Below are 12,347 nucleotides of genomic sequence, written 5' to 3'. Positions count from 1 at the left end.
TTACCTGATAGGGAGGGCAGAGCTAATGAACACCAGCTCCCTGGCTGCCGAGCCGGACAGCAAGCTGCCAGGATTCCAGCAGCTGTTTCGCACATATTAGGCCAATTTTCCACCAAACGCTTTTCCCTTGCTATTCAAGCAGGGAAAGCAATAGTCTAGTCAGAAATTAAATAATCAGCAAGACACGTGTATTTGATAAATACTGTAGAACTTGTACTTAGTTAAGAAAAATGACTTGAACCATATCCTACCCAACTCAGCATGGAGAACCTTCCTAGTATAATTAACTTAGGCCACCGTTTTCCCTAGAAAAGCAATGCCCTCCTTCTCTCCCCACAGTAGAGTGAATACCCTTTCGGTATGTAGGAACTACTACTATTAATTGCTGTTAATAATAATATCACTATTATAAAGACTATCATTGCTATTTTATAGATGAGGAAATGGATAACCCATAGTTAGCCAGTTGCTACGTTAAGGGAACAGGCATTCGATATATAGCTAGGTATTTCCATAGAGTTTTATGTATAGGATGAATAAGTACTTATGTGAATAATCTAACTCCTTTATTCTCATTCTATCTTAGACAGCGGGTGTACATGAATCGCTTGGGTGATGTTTTCCAAATTCACGTTCTTCCTCCTACCTCCAGAAACCTTAGCATACAGGAAAACAGACATTGCAAGTACAATTATGGGTTTTCTAGATCTTTACACACCCAAACTAGTTCTAATCGATCAAGATGTCATTTCTGAAAAGTCTCAGAGAATTTCATAAGCGGAGGGGATCTACAAGGTCATTGAAGTTCATCATCTGTCGGTCTTGGACAGTCAGCTTCATAGACAGTTCCCACCTGGAAACTACTGGGGACGGTGGTTCAAAGTCAGACGCACACCCACTGAAGGCGGCCCAGGTCATCAAAAGCATAACATGCCTACTCATGAAAATCTAATAATTGCTTCTGATTCTGACCTCTGTTCTAGTTCTGTCTCCTGATTCACTAAAGCAATACTCTGATGTTTTCATTGATACAATAGACCCCATTATTTGAAAACCACATCTTCTCTTCCTATTTATTTTTTTTAAGTTTATTTATTTTGAGAGAAAGAGAGAGAGCAAGCAGGGGAGGGGCAGAGAAGAGAAGGAGAGGGAGGGAGAGAGAGGGAGGGAGGGAGGGAGGGAGGATATCAAGCAGGCTCCACGCTGTTAGTGCAGAGCCCAACACAGGGCTGGTTCCCACGAACCGTGAGATCATGACCTGAGTCAAACTCAAAAGTAAGACGTTTAACCAACTGGGCCACCCAGACGTCCCTTCTCTTCTGATTTAAACAGGAGCAGTTCAGAGGTCCTACCCCTGCTTATTTGGGCTTTCATCATTGTGGCCAGACCTCTACATGGTCTCTTTTGTTTGTTGATCTCCCTTTCCCTTAATAACCAACATTCCATGCACTATTTCAAATATAATCTGAAAACTATCAAGTACTTCAGAAGCATCACTCATAGCACTGATATTGAACTTCCATTAATAGAACCTAACATTACATTAGCTTTCTTAACTTTGTCAAATAGTTGCCTTATAGGAAATTTGAATTCAACTAAACCTTTAGTACTTGTGTTCTAAACTGCCAAGAACCAGACTTCCATACACAATATATCTCTATAGTTGATCCCTATGAGCCCACAGACATGGATTCCAAATTTTCAACTTTTTGTTTTATCTCATATTTTTTTCGGGATTTTAGATTTTTCTTGAAATCTAATTTTATACCAAATGTATGCATACTTTTTTAAGATTTTATTTTTAAGTAATCTCTACACCCACTATACCCAATGTGAGGCTCAAACTTACAACCCTGGGATCAAGAGTCCCATGCTCTACTGACTGAGCCAGCCAGGAGCCCCAAAATGTATGTGTATTTTACTAGCCTTGAAAACCTGCATATTCTAAAAAGTTTTAAAAAATTTAAAAGAAAACAAAAGAGGGGAGGCACCTGGGTGGCTCAGTTGGTTGAGTGTCTGACTTCAGCTCAGGTCGTGATCTCATGGTTTATGAGTTCGAGCCCTGCGTCAGGCTCTGTGCTGACAGCTCAGAGCCTGGAGCCTGTTTCCCTCTCTCTCTGACCCTCCCCCGCTCATGCTCTCTCTCTCTCTCTCTCTCTCTCTCTCTCTCTGTCACTCAAAAAATGAATAAAAACTTTAAAAAAAGAAAAAAAAGAAAACCTGCATATTCTATAAGCTTGCTTTGAAGACATTAGGCCAATTGTTTGATTAGTTTTGTTTTGAAAAGTAAGTACATAGCTCAATGCTTTTCCACCCCAATCTCCTTTCCTGTAGACAACCATCCAAAGAGATATATAAAGACATGCCTAGTACATGTCATCAGGATACAAAAATCAACATAAGCCTCGGACTGTTTTCCAGTACCTAGATGCAGTGCGCTGTGATTCCAACATTGTCTTCTTGGCCCGCTGTCTGCAGAATGCCTGGCAGTAACTACGTGTTCATTTACAAATTAGGAACAATCATTCATGGCTGTATGATCTTCTTCATCCTTGACCCTGAATCTGGAGATAAGCCAGATGGGGGGGGGGGTGTCTTACAAGGACAGACGGCTGAGCTTAACAAATGTTCCTATTTCTCGTACTGCAGCTTTTGAATTGGGATGTGACCGTTAACTTCCCGACCCCGTTGAGTCGTGCAGCTCTGTGGTGGCGACACTCCTCTGAAGTAGGGCGCATAAGACAATCGCCTGGGGTAGGGGAAGAAAGAACTTACGGTTTAAATTACTGTTCTCACCTCTTAACATGAGCTTTTTATCTTATTTTCTAACATATGCATCTTAGTACAGTAGTACACTTATATCACGTACAAATCAATGGGCACTTTATGAATGTTCTTGCTCAAAAGACTTCCGGATCGGAGGAGTGAAAATAGTAAGGGCTGGAGACCCCAGGGTAAGAGACGCACACAGGTTAGGCCAGCGACCCTGTTGAGAGCCCACCTTGGCCAATCTTCTGTGCTCCACAGCTAAAAGTTGTACCCCTAACTCGGCACCAGGGAGCCCCTAGAGGAGAAATACTAAAATCCTATTCATTTGGAAGGGATCACAGAATTGAAGCCTTTAATTTTGCAGGTAAGGAAACTCAGGTGCAGAGGGATTAAGTGAGTAGATGGTGCAGCTTCAAAGCCCTTGGGGGACATTCGAGGGAAAAAGAACACGAAATGAAAGAAAATTAATACCAGAGCTGGAACTGAGTTCATTCCATCGCTTTTTCTCAAAATATATCCCGATAAAGTAGTAAACATACAAACTCAAAGCCAAAAGCCACAACTGAGGAAGAGAAGAAGAAGGGATGGGAGGGTGACAGTCACCGAATACAGTCTTACACAGCCTTAGGCGCCGTACTTAGGCTGACCGATTTTCTGGGGAATGCACCAAACACAGTGCAGAAGCATTGGCAGTGAACGTTCTGAACGTCGGCCGATCGCTCAGGGTGACACAGCCACCTTCTAACTTGAAGCCCCTTTAGAATTCTGCCTTCAGAAGTTGTGAACATCCACATTGTTCTAGGATGAATAACGCATTTCCCCAAAATAAATAAATGCTTACAGCACGGGAATATCCACTTGTAATCTAGATCCGGTAAAATGTTCTACAGATGGAAGAGGAAGTTACCGTATGAAGTTATGCTTATACAGGACATCACACTGCACCTGTGCCACAGGGATGAGAATGTCACTATTCCGATGGAGAGAAAGTGAGGCACGAGTATGCCCGTGTTTTCTTAGCGCATAGAGCTAAGCCTCTGGCCTCTAGGCCCATATTTTTTCCCACGACCCCAAAGCTAAAAGGCTTATTTCATACCTGGTTAAAAACACTAAGAATTTTGTCTCCACACAAAGCACAGATTCTCCAAGTTACCCCAAATCGTCACTGTCACTTGCAGACAAGGATGAGAAGCCAGTTGGCCTGGCTTCCTTTTGAAAATGAGAGGAAAGAGAAAGGGCTCCCAGAGCACTGACAGGGATACACTTGCAGGGATAAACTCCTTAGGATGGGCACACATCCTAAGCCTCTGGGTCATCACAGGGACTCGACTCCTAGACTGTTGTTCTTTTGAGAGGAGGAGGAGTGACAGCAATCATAGTCATTGATTTATCTTCCGGTCCCTGCAAGAAAGAGAGCTCCATGAAGGCAATGGCTGTGCAGCTCCCTACTCCTAGATTTAGAACAGGGACTGGCAAAGAGCAGCTCAGTACATCGTGCTGTAATAATCCCTAGACCATGCCATTTCATTGAAACCAGTCTTAGGAGATGCTTTGGAAATATCCGCATCCACAGACGTATTGAATTGACACACAAGGCCGTACTGTAAACCAAGCCACACAATGGCTGCAGGTGAAAGCAGTGAGGAGAGAAGGAAAGGAGGAGACTGAGGAATGGGGAGGCCACCACAAGATCAGGCTACCGTGTTCTCCCCTCCTGCTGCGTATCTCCCTCTCTCTACCTTACATGTGCATGCACAAATACAGCATGGCAGAGAGCCTGGAAATAAAGAGCCTGGAAAAATACAAGACTAGGATAAACCAGATACCACTGAGCCCTCCGATCTCTTCTCACCTTGAACCTGCAGGAGTCTCCACTGTGGCAGATGAGACTGCCCCGATCTATAGGCTACCCCTAACTCTCTGCAGAAAAATTTCAAATCAACCTTAAACTTGTTCTCTCACCCACCTCATTCACAGCCAGTTTCTGCATCCATAAAAGCAGAGAGGTGGTTCTCAACTGCTCCTGGAATCCCCTAGGGAACCTCTTAGAAATGCAGATGTCCAGCCCAGACTTTGAGATGCTGAGTCAGGGAGCTGTATTTACAATACATACTCAAGCGGATTCTGATGCGGCACCCCATTATCAATCCCTGAGCTCCAGGCCCTGCAGGATTCTTTTTTTAAAAATTTGTTTAATGTTTATTTTTGAGAGAAAGGGAGACACCGAGAAACAGAGTACTAGCAGGGGAGGGGCAGAAAGAGAGGGAGACACAAAATCCGAAGCAGGTTCCAGGCTCTGCGCTCGAACTCCTGAACCACAAGATCATGCAGTGAGCTGAAGTCGGACACTTAAGTGACTGAGCCACCAAGGCTCCCAGGCCCTGCAGGATTCTAAACAGGAACATGTCGATCAGTGGGTCAATTCACAGTACAAGGGAGAAGAGCCTGGAGCATGTGGCCGGAGGTGACCAGTAAAGAAAAACAGGCAGAGCTATGCAATGTGTGGAGGGGAGTTTCTATGAATAGGCAAAGATCTACAAAGGTTCTCCAAAATCTAAGTGAGATGGTTAAACTGAGCAGTGCCCTTGGTGGGAAGGCTGAAGGGGAGGGAGGTGCATAATCAAGTAGACTTGGGTTCAAAATCTTGCACACTTTTTTTTTTCTGTAATCTCAGACATCCACATAATGAAATAATTACTCTGCTTAATGATTCTCATCTATAGCACAGGGACAATAGCTAACATATACGGGCCTCTGTGAGGATTTAGCGAGGTGCCATAAGCAAACACTAGATACGCTCAACGAGTGTGTTAGTTATCATTCACAGCAACAAATAAAAGGCAGGGTTAGGTTCATAAATGCTGAAATGAAGGCATGCAAAGTTCCTGTTTAATTCCATATACCTGGAGATTAGAGAAATCCCTAAAAGGGAAACGTGTGACATTTGGCCAATATTTGTGCACCCCATTTGCAAAATATATGCCGGAATATGCCACAGTCCACAGACTAACATCAGGTCCACAGCAGCACTAGGCTCGACAACCAAATGAGCCAACAACCCACGGGCCCACACACTCAGAGTGACCCTCTGCAAGTCTTTGTCGTCTTCACCTCCGTGTTTATGGTTTCCAATCTCCGGCAAAACTGCTGCATGATAATGTGGGTGCAGTTAATCCTCAGCCTTAACACCGATATTTAACTACCTTTACCATTTCGAGGTTGAAGATAGTAGAAACTCTACTAATGCTGATGAAAATTACCAGAAGTTGGTTCAGAAGAGCAGGAGGGCTTTAAACTAACCAGAAGCAGCTGAAATTCATAAAGAAGGTGTGTGTGAATAATGGGAAAGCCATGCAACAAATAATCCTATTGGGAATTACTCTCATTGGCTACGTATCCAAATGTCACATACCCCACCCCACACAAACAGCAGCTGAGGCTTAAGGGAAACAAAAAGGTTCTAACAATTGATTAGACTCCTACCGAAACAAGGAGACAGTTGACCAGTTGACCAACACCTAAAATCAGTCTTTCCTCTTTAAAAATGAGCCAGTACTTTTGGAAGCCACAGACTAGCTCAACATTTTTATTCCTAGAGGAAGTAACCTTCACATCCTTGAAAAATATTTATACACTGGAGAAGGTCACTATGTAATTTAGCCACACTGCAGCATTCATTAAATTCTTAGAGCTTGCAAAGTTTATTTTTAAAACCAGCAGTGCTAAGTTTAATTAAACTTGTCAAATGTAGGAAAAACTTGATGTGATAGAAGCAGGTGATTGGGTGCACAAATGACAAAAATATTCTCACTCTGATTATGCTTTCCAGATGAGCCAGCATTAGTTATGGCCACTATATGAGATGCCACTATTGACATAATTAATGCTGATTGGTAATTCTTAGGATCCTGAAAACGGGTTTTGATTTTTGAGTAGAACTTTATTTAACAGAACCGCTGACTGAATATGATCACATAAATGATCCAGGCCACTGGATCTTTTTTCTCCTGTCAATGAACATTAGAAATACGAAGAAAGAGATGATGTGAGATTTTAGAGACTATGTATAATTCTTTGTGTGTTCCTTATGCACTAGTTTGGAGAATATGCGGATAAATTACAGAACCTTAGAGACAGCTGGAGTATTACAATAACAGCCACACCGTTTATGATGGAAGCAACAGATGACTTCAGAAGCTGAGGGCAGTGGTCAAGTTTCCACCACTAGAGGCTGGGAAGAGGGGAGGACACACTGGTCTTCTCACTAAGAATCCATCTGATGCCTTGACCATGCGTTAGGAGGGAAATTCTCAACCCCTATTCTGTGATACAGATGACTTGGCTGAGTGTCGGCGCATAAACAATCATAAATCTACTGCCGGTATTTGACCACTTTCTCTCACACTTATGCTAGAATAATGAGTGGCCAGTGATAAATTTGAAAATTTCTACTTTATTTTAAAAAATCGAAAAACAACAACACCACCAAAGTAGAACACCGTATCTTTGGTGCCAGGAAATTTATATTTAGTTCATCATTTGTTCAATAAATAAGGCACGCAAGGGTCTAGGTCCTGGGAATGCATCAATAAAAATGTTAGACAAAAATCCCTGTCCTTATGGAGTTTACGTTCTGGTAGAAACAAATGGACGTGGAACAAGATGGACCAATGGGTTACTTAGAGTACCATCTGTGGTAAGGGCGGAGGAGAAAAATAATGCAGGAAAAGGAGATAGGGAGGCAATGTAAGTATGGTTATCAAGACCTGACTCATCGATAAGGTGACCTCTGATCAGAGACCTGAGAGACACGAGGGGAAGGGGGCACGTGTGTATCTGGACTGGATTCTGGTTGGGGGCTGCTGTTTTCTGTTTTCAGCAGAGAAGAATGGCAAGTGCCAGGGCCACGTGATGGTTCTCCAAAAGGCAAGGAGGTTCTCTGCTGGAGCAAAGTGGGCAAGAGGTTACGACTTAGGAAAGGTGGGAGAGCCAGGGGTGGTAGGAGACACACGATGGAGGGGCTTGGGCGACTGCATGGTCTTTGACTTTGACTCTGCATATAGTAAAATTTTAGACTAAAAAGAGTCGAAACTTTTTAAATTTTAGGATTTACGTTTCCAGAGGATTTCTCTGGCTACTATTTAAAATCTTTACAGTCATGCTTTAACAATTATATTGTGCACGTCACTGATTCTTTCCTCATTTTGGTTTGGGAAGACCAAATAATCATATTTTAATGTACTATATCAAGTTCAGCAGTGTTTCTGGCTCTCCTTGGCCAGGGTCCATTACAGCAGTAATTTTACTGCATTACAGTTACGAGTTCTCATATCTTCATCTGCACCAGATTTTTTAGTTCATGGACTCTGGGAACTTCCTCTTTCCTTTTTGTTCATGGCATACAATGTTTAGTACCAGGGAGGAACTCAACATCGATTTGCTGAATATAAGGTACTGTAAGAGATAAGAATTACAAAAGAGCTATAAAACAGAACTCTAAATCAGGAGTCACATGTTAATAAGCTTCTTACAGAAATACAAACACAAGTCTTTGTTCCTAAACCATTTCAACGGGAACTTTCGGTCAAATGTATTAGCTATGAGTTTGTAACCTATCAATATAATGTCAATGATTTGGGCCAAATCTGGAATTGTCTGGGTAAAAAAAAAAAAAAAAAAAAAAAAAAAAAAAAAAATATATATATATATATATATATATATATATGTATATAATTATAAATATTTAACAATTAAAACTATTCTTCACTGTTTGCATAAAACTTCACAGTAAAATACTCCAGGAAAGATTGTGCAACTTGGCATTTGAGGATCTTCAAAATCTGAAGGACCCTATTTAGTATGTTGTCTGATGCATTCACAGCATTTAAATAGCTGGATTAAAAAAAAAAACAAATTTAAAAAGAGTTTAAATTTTCTTCCCATATACAATATTTATATTCAGCAGTGTGAGGTAATAGGCAATTATACCATGTAGTTAGTTAAGTTGGGTCACATGCCTATACTGTGCCCTGCAGCTTGAAGACTTAATGCCACTTGAACCCATGACATTGGTGTTCCACAAAGTGTGAGTGCCTAGACACTACATTCCCGAAGTGAAGCTTTATATTTAGGCTTGATCATTTGAGTTTACATTTAGGCTGTGTTACTAAATAATGGTCAATGCATGGAAAACTCTTTTCAAAGGTCAAAGTTTTAAGTAGCAATTCCCAGCGGATACCTTTGAAACCATTAATAGGTTTACACCCATTCCCCCAAAGTGAAAAAGGTTTCTTAGCTTTCATATGATCCAAATAACTTTTAACTTTAATGAATCGAAATGAAATATTTACTGAGAGGTATCCCCAGAGTATATTCAAGCCTTCCTTTGTTAGCTTCTTTAAAATAAAACATACCCATGCTAGTCAATTAACATACTAAAACATGTGCCCTAACATGCTCCTGATTAAAAAGAAGTAATTTTCTTTCTATCAACTTGGTTATTATTCGCCCTCAGTATCTGAGTTACAAAGTCACTCAAATTTCAAAAATATTAATCAAGTAGAAATTCTATCTTGTGATTGTCACAATTAAGTTGGAACTCGTTCTTCTCTTTTGCTATTACCATCCAGCTGAAAACACTAAAGATAAAAACCTAAAGACTTTGAGTCACCATGGTATTTCACTTAGAATTCTCCAGCGAGCACCTATCTCATAAATATATAGCAATTGAACATATAATTCTCACAGACTGTCACCCCAGTGACACCCCACTGTTAAATCCCCAGCTTTCCTAAATTGATTTGTCTCTTTAACCTGTTGAGTATACAAATATATTCTAAACTCTGGTGGCTACATACGTGAAACCTACGAAGTCACTGTAAATTTTGGTCAATGATTCTCTCACTGAGTTGTGTGGATGAAAGCAATCTGGAAATACTTGTACGGTAAAGGTTTTCTATAATTATGGGATTTGCGCATCCTGTTTACACCATTTAGAATGATCAAAACATGCAATTATTGCATTCTAGTTCTAACGCAAAGCTCATCACTGAGAACTGAACAAGCTCTGTTGAGAAAGGCAATGCAATGCAACAAGTTAGCTGTCCAATACATTGAATTTTTAGTTACTTGACACACTGGCACTGGTTGTGCGATTTTTATGCCCTTACTCTCAATGATTAATTTCTTTCTGAGTGAGGCTCTTTATTTAACTGTGTGCCAAAGTGGGGGGGGGGGGGTCGACAGCCCACAATTTCCAAGCCAACTTTTAATTACTTAAACCGGCATTTACACGGATAATCATAACTTCCATGAAATCTAAAGGATGTATTTACAACATACCAAGTTTTACCAAATGCAGTCATGAAGCAGTTATAATGGTTCACAGATAGAAAAATGGCACATGGGTCCTTACAACTGCGTTCTGTTTAATTCGGTTATTTGGCATTTACAATTTCAACATTAATACTCTGAATAAACTGACAACTGTGAGGCTGGAGATAAATTGTACCTGTGTTCTCTACATGTAACTCTCAACCTGCAGTTTTACAACTTTAGCTAAAAATCATCACACAAACAACATTAATAATGAAAGCATTTAAAAAACAAATACGTTCCATTTTCACTTTTTCTTCTCTTTTACCTTTGGAAACAAATGGTCCTTAAATACTTCAAAACTGTAGTCGAGGCCAACAAGTCGACTAGTCACAAAGATGAGGGGTTACTTTTCCCTCTTTCCAGGCAGCGTTCGGGGGTTTCAGCCGTTTCTGCACCTGCTCCTCCCTCCCCGAGCCAGGGCTAAAAGGAACCCCAGAGGAGATCAAAAATCACGAATGGAGTGGAAGAACAGTCTCGCAAAAGTCAGGATGCCAAATTATCATAGTTTAATTTCTTCTTTCACTCGCCAACAGTTTAAGAGAAAGCAAAGCAAAGAGGCATCAGAGACACCACAAGCCTAGTGGTAGCAGTCTTAAAAGAGAAAAGAATTGAGTTCAGCCAGGCACAAAGGTCTCCATGGCAACAGTGAATTTAGACCCCCATCGGCATTATTTATGCAACATTTCATCACAAAAGGACCCTCCCACTAGCCTGCCTAGCAAATTCTAGTTTTCGGATCTTCCATTTCTTTACCCTAAATCTGTATCTGGATCCTTAGCGATCTGTATCTCAACATTTTGACAAAAAAAGAAAAAAAAAAAGAAAGAAAAACCCACAGAATCATAAAATTAGTCTCAGACTGAATCTAGACTTTGTTTCCTTGGTGAATTCAAAGGCAAGAGGTAGATTCAAGATTGCTTAGAGTTCACATTCAAAGCTGGGGTCTAGTTTTGATTTAGAAATGGACACTTTGAAAAAACATAAGTTTATTCAAATTATTTTATTTTAAAAATTTTTTTTTAACGTTTATTTCTTTTTGAGACACAGAGAGACAGAGCATGAACAGGGGAGGGGCAGAGAGAGAGGGAGACACAGAATCTGAAACAGGCTCCAGGCTCTGAGCTGTCAGCCCAGAGCCCGATGCGGGGCTCGAACTCACGGACCGTGAGATCATGACCTGAGCCGAAGTCGGACGCTTAACCGACTGAGCCACCCAGGCGCCCCTCAAATTATTTTATTTTTGAAATGAGACTGTAATTCAAAAGAAATATAAAATATGGGAAACTCTAACAAACCCGAAGACTTACAGAAAAGAGAACCTGTCTAGATGCTTGACTTTAACACTAAATTTTATATGCTTATATCCACCCCTACCCATTCCCAGCCATCGTAGTACCTCAGAAAACTCAGTTCTGAGTCTTACTTGATTCTAGTTTGGGTGTGACTTCCAAGTATTTTAAGTACTTTTTACCAACTGTGTGGCCAAGGGACCCCACGTCCACATGTTGTAATTAGATGACCTAGGGCAAGTTATGTACAACAGAGATAGCACCCCGATGTAATGAGGTTACCATATTAATAAGATGTTATCTTATTGAGGAAATACTTTCTTCAATTCTAAAACAATATATGACTATAATTGTTAGGATAATACTTGATGTTGGAAAGAAAGTATCATATTTAGTGTTAGCTCAAATAGAGCTAAACAAGGTGACTTTTAAAAACTAGGTCTTGATTATTTTTAAAATAGTACAAGCTTTTTAGATGAAAATTCAAACAGAACCTACTTTTATTTTTATTTTTTTAGTTTATTTATTTATTTTGAGAGAGAGAGAATGTGTGCATGTGTTGGCGACTAGCAGAGAGAGAGGAAGAGACAGAGAATACCAAGCAGCCTCTGAACTGTCGGCACAGAACCCAATGAGGGGCTTGAACTCATGAACCACATGATCATGACCTGAGCTGAAGTTGGACACTTAACCAATTGAGACACTCAGGTGCCCCAGTACCTACTTTATAAAGGACCATTCTTATCCCCCACCCACCCCACACCACTCTCCTTTAATATAGTGTATGTCTAAGACCTAAATCATGCATCTTGATCTAAGTCTTGATTGACTCTGCGTTGTCTTTAAGACAATTTGCAAGATTGACTCATGGATGCTAGTGTTTTCTGTCAGAGCATATTTGGTAAGATTTTC

The 12,347-nt window shown here is 40.7% G+C and overlaps 1 protein-coding gene and 1 long non-coding RNA gene across 4 annotated transcripts in view; both read right to left on the bottom strand.

Moving 5' to 3' along the window:
• The window catches only part of CTNND2 (catenin delta 2), a 925,778-nt gene that overhangs the window by 599,573 nt on the left and 313,858 nt on the right, over positions 1-12,347 (bottom strand). The gene's annotated exons all lie outside the window — the stretch shown is intronic.
• On the bottom strand, positions 7,203-10,732 carry LOC122228167. Its single transcript, XR_006206457.1, has 2 exons — positions 10,412-10,732; positions 7,203-8,223 (listed from the first exon to the last, which is right to left on the bottom strand). It is a non-coding gene; the product is annotated as an uncharacterized LOC122228167 (long non-coding RNA).

This window comes from Panthera leo, chromosome A1, assembly GCF_018350215.1.
Source record: "Panthera leo isolate Ple1 chromosome A1, P.leo_Ple1_pat1.1, whole genome shotgun sequence".
NCBI lineage: Eukaryota > Metazoa > Chordata > Mammalia > Carnivora > Felidae > Panthera > Panthera leo.
Note: the sequence above shows the minus strand (reverse complement) of the source record. Positions and strands in the feature narration are given on the sequence as shown.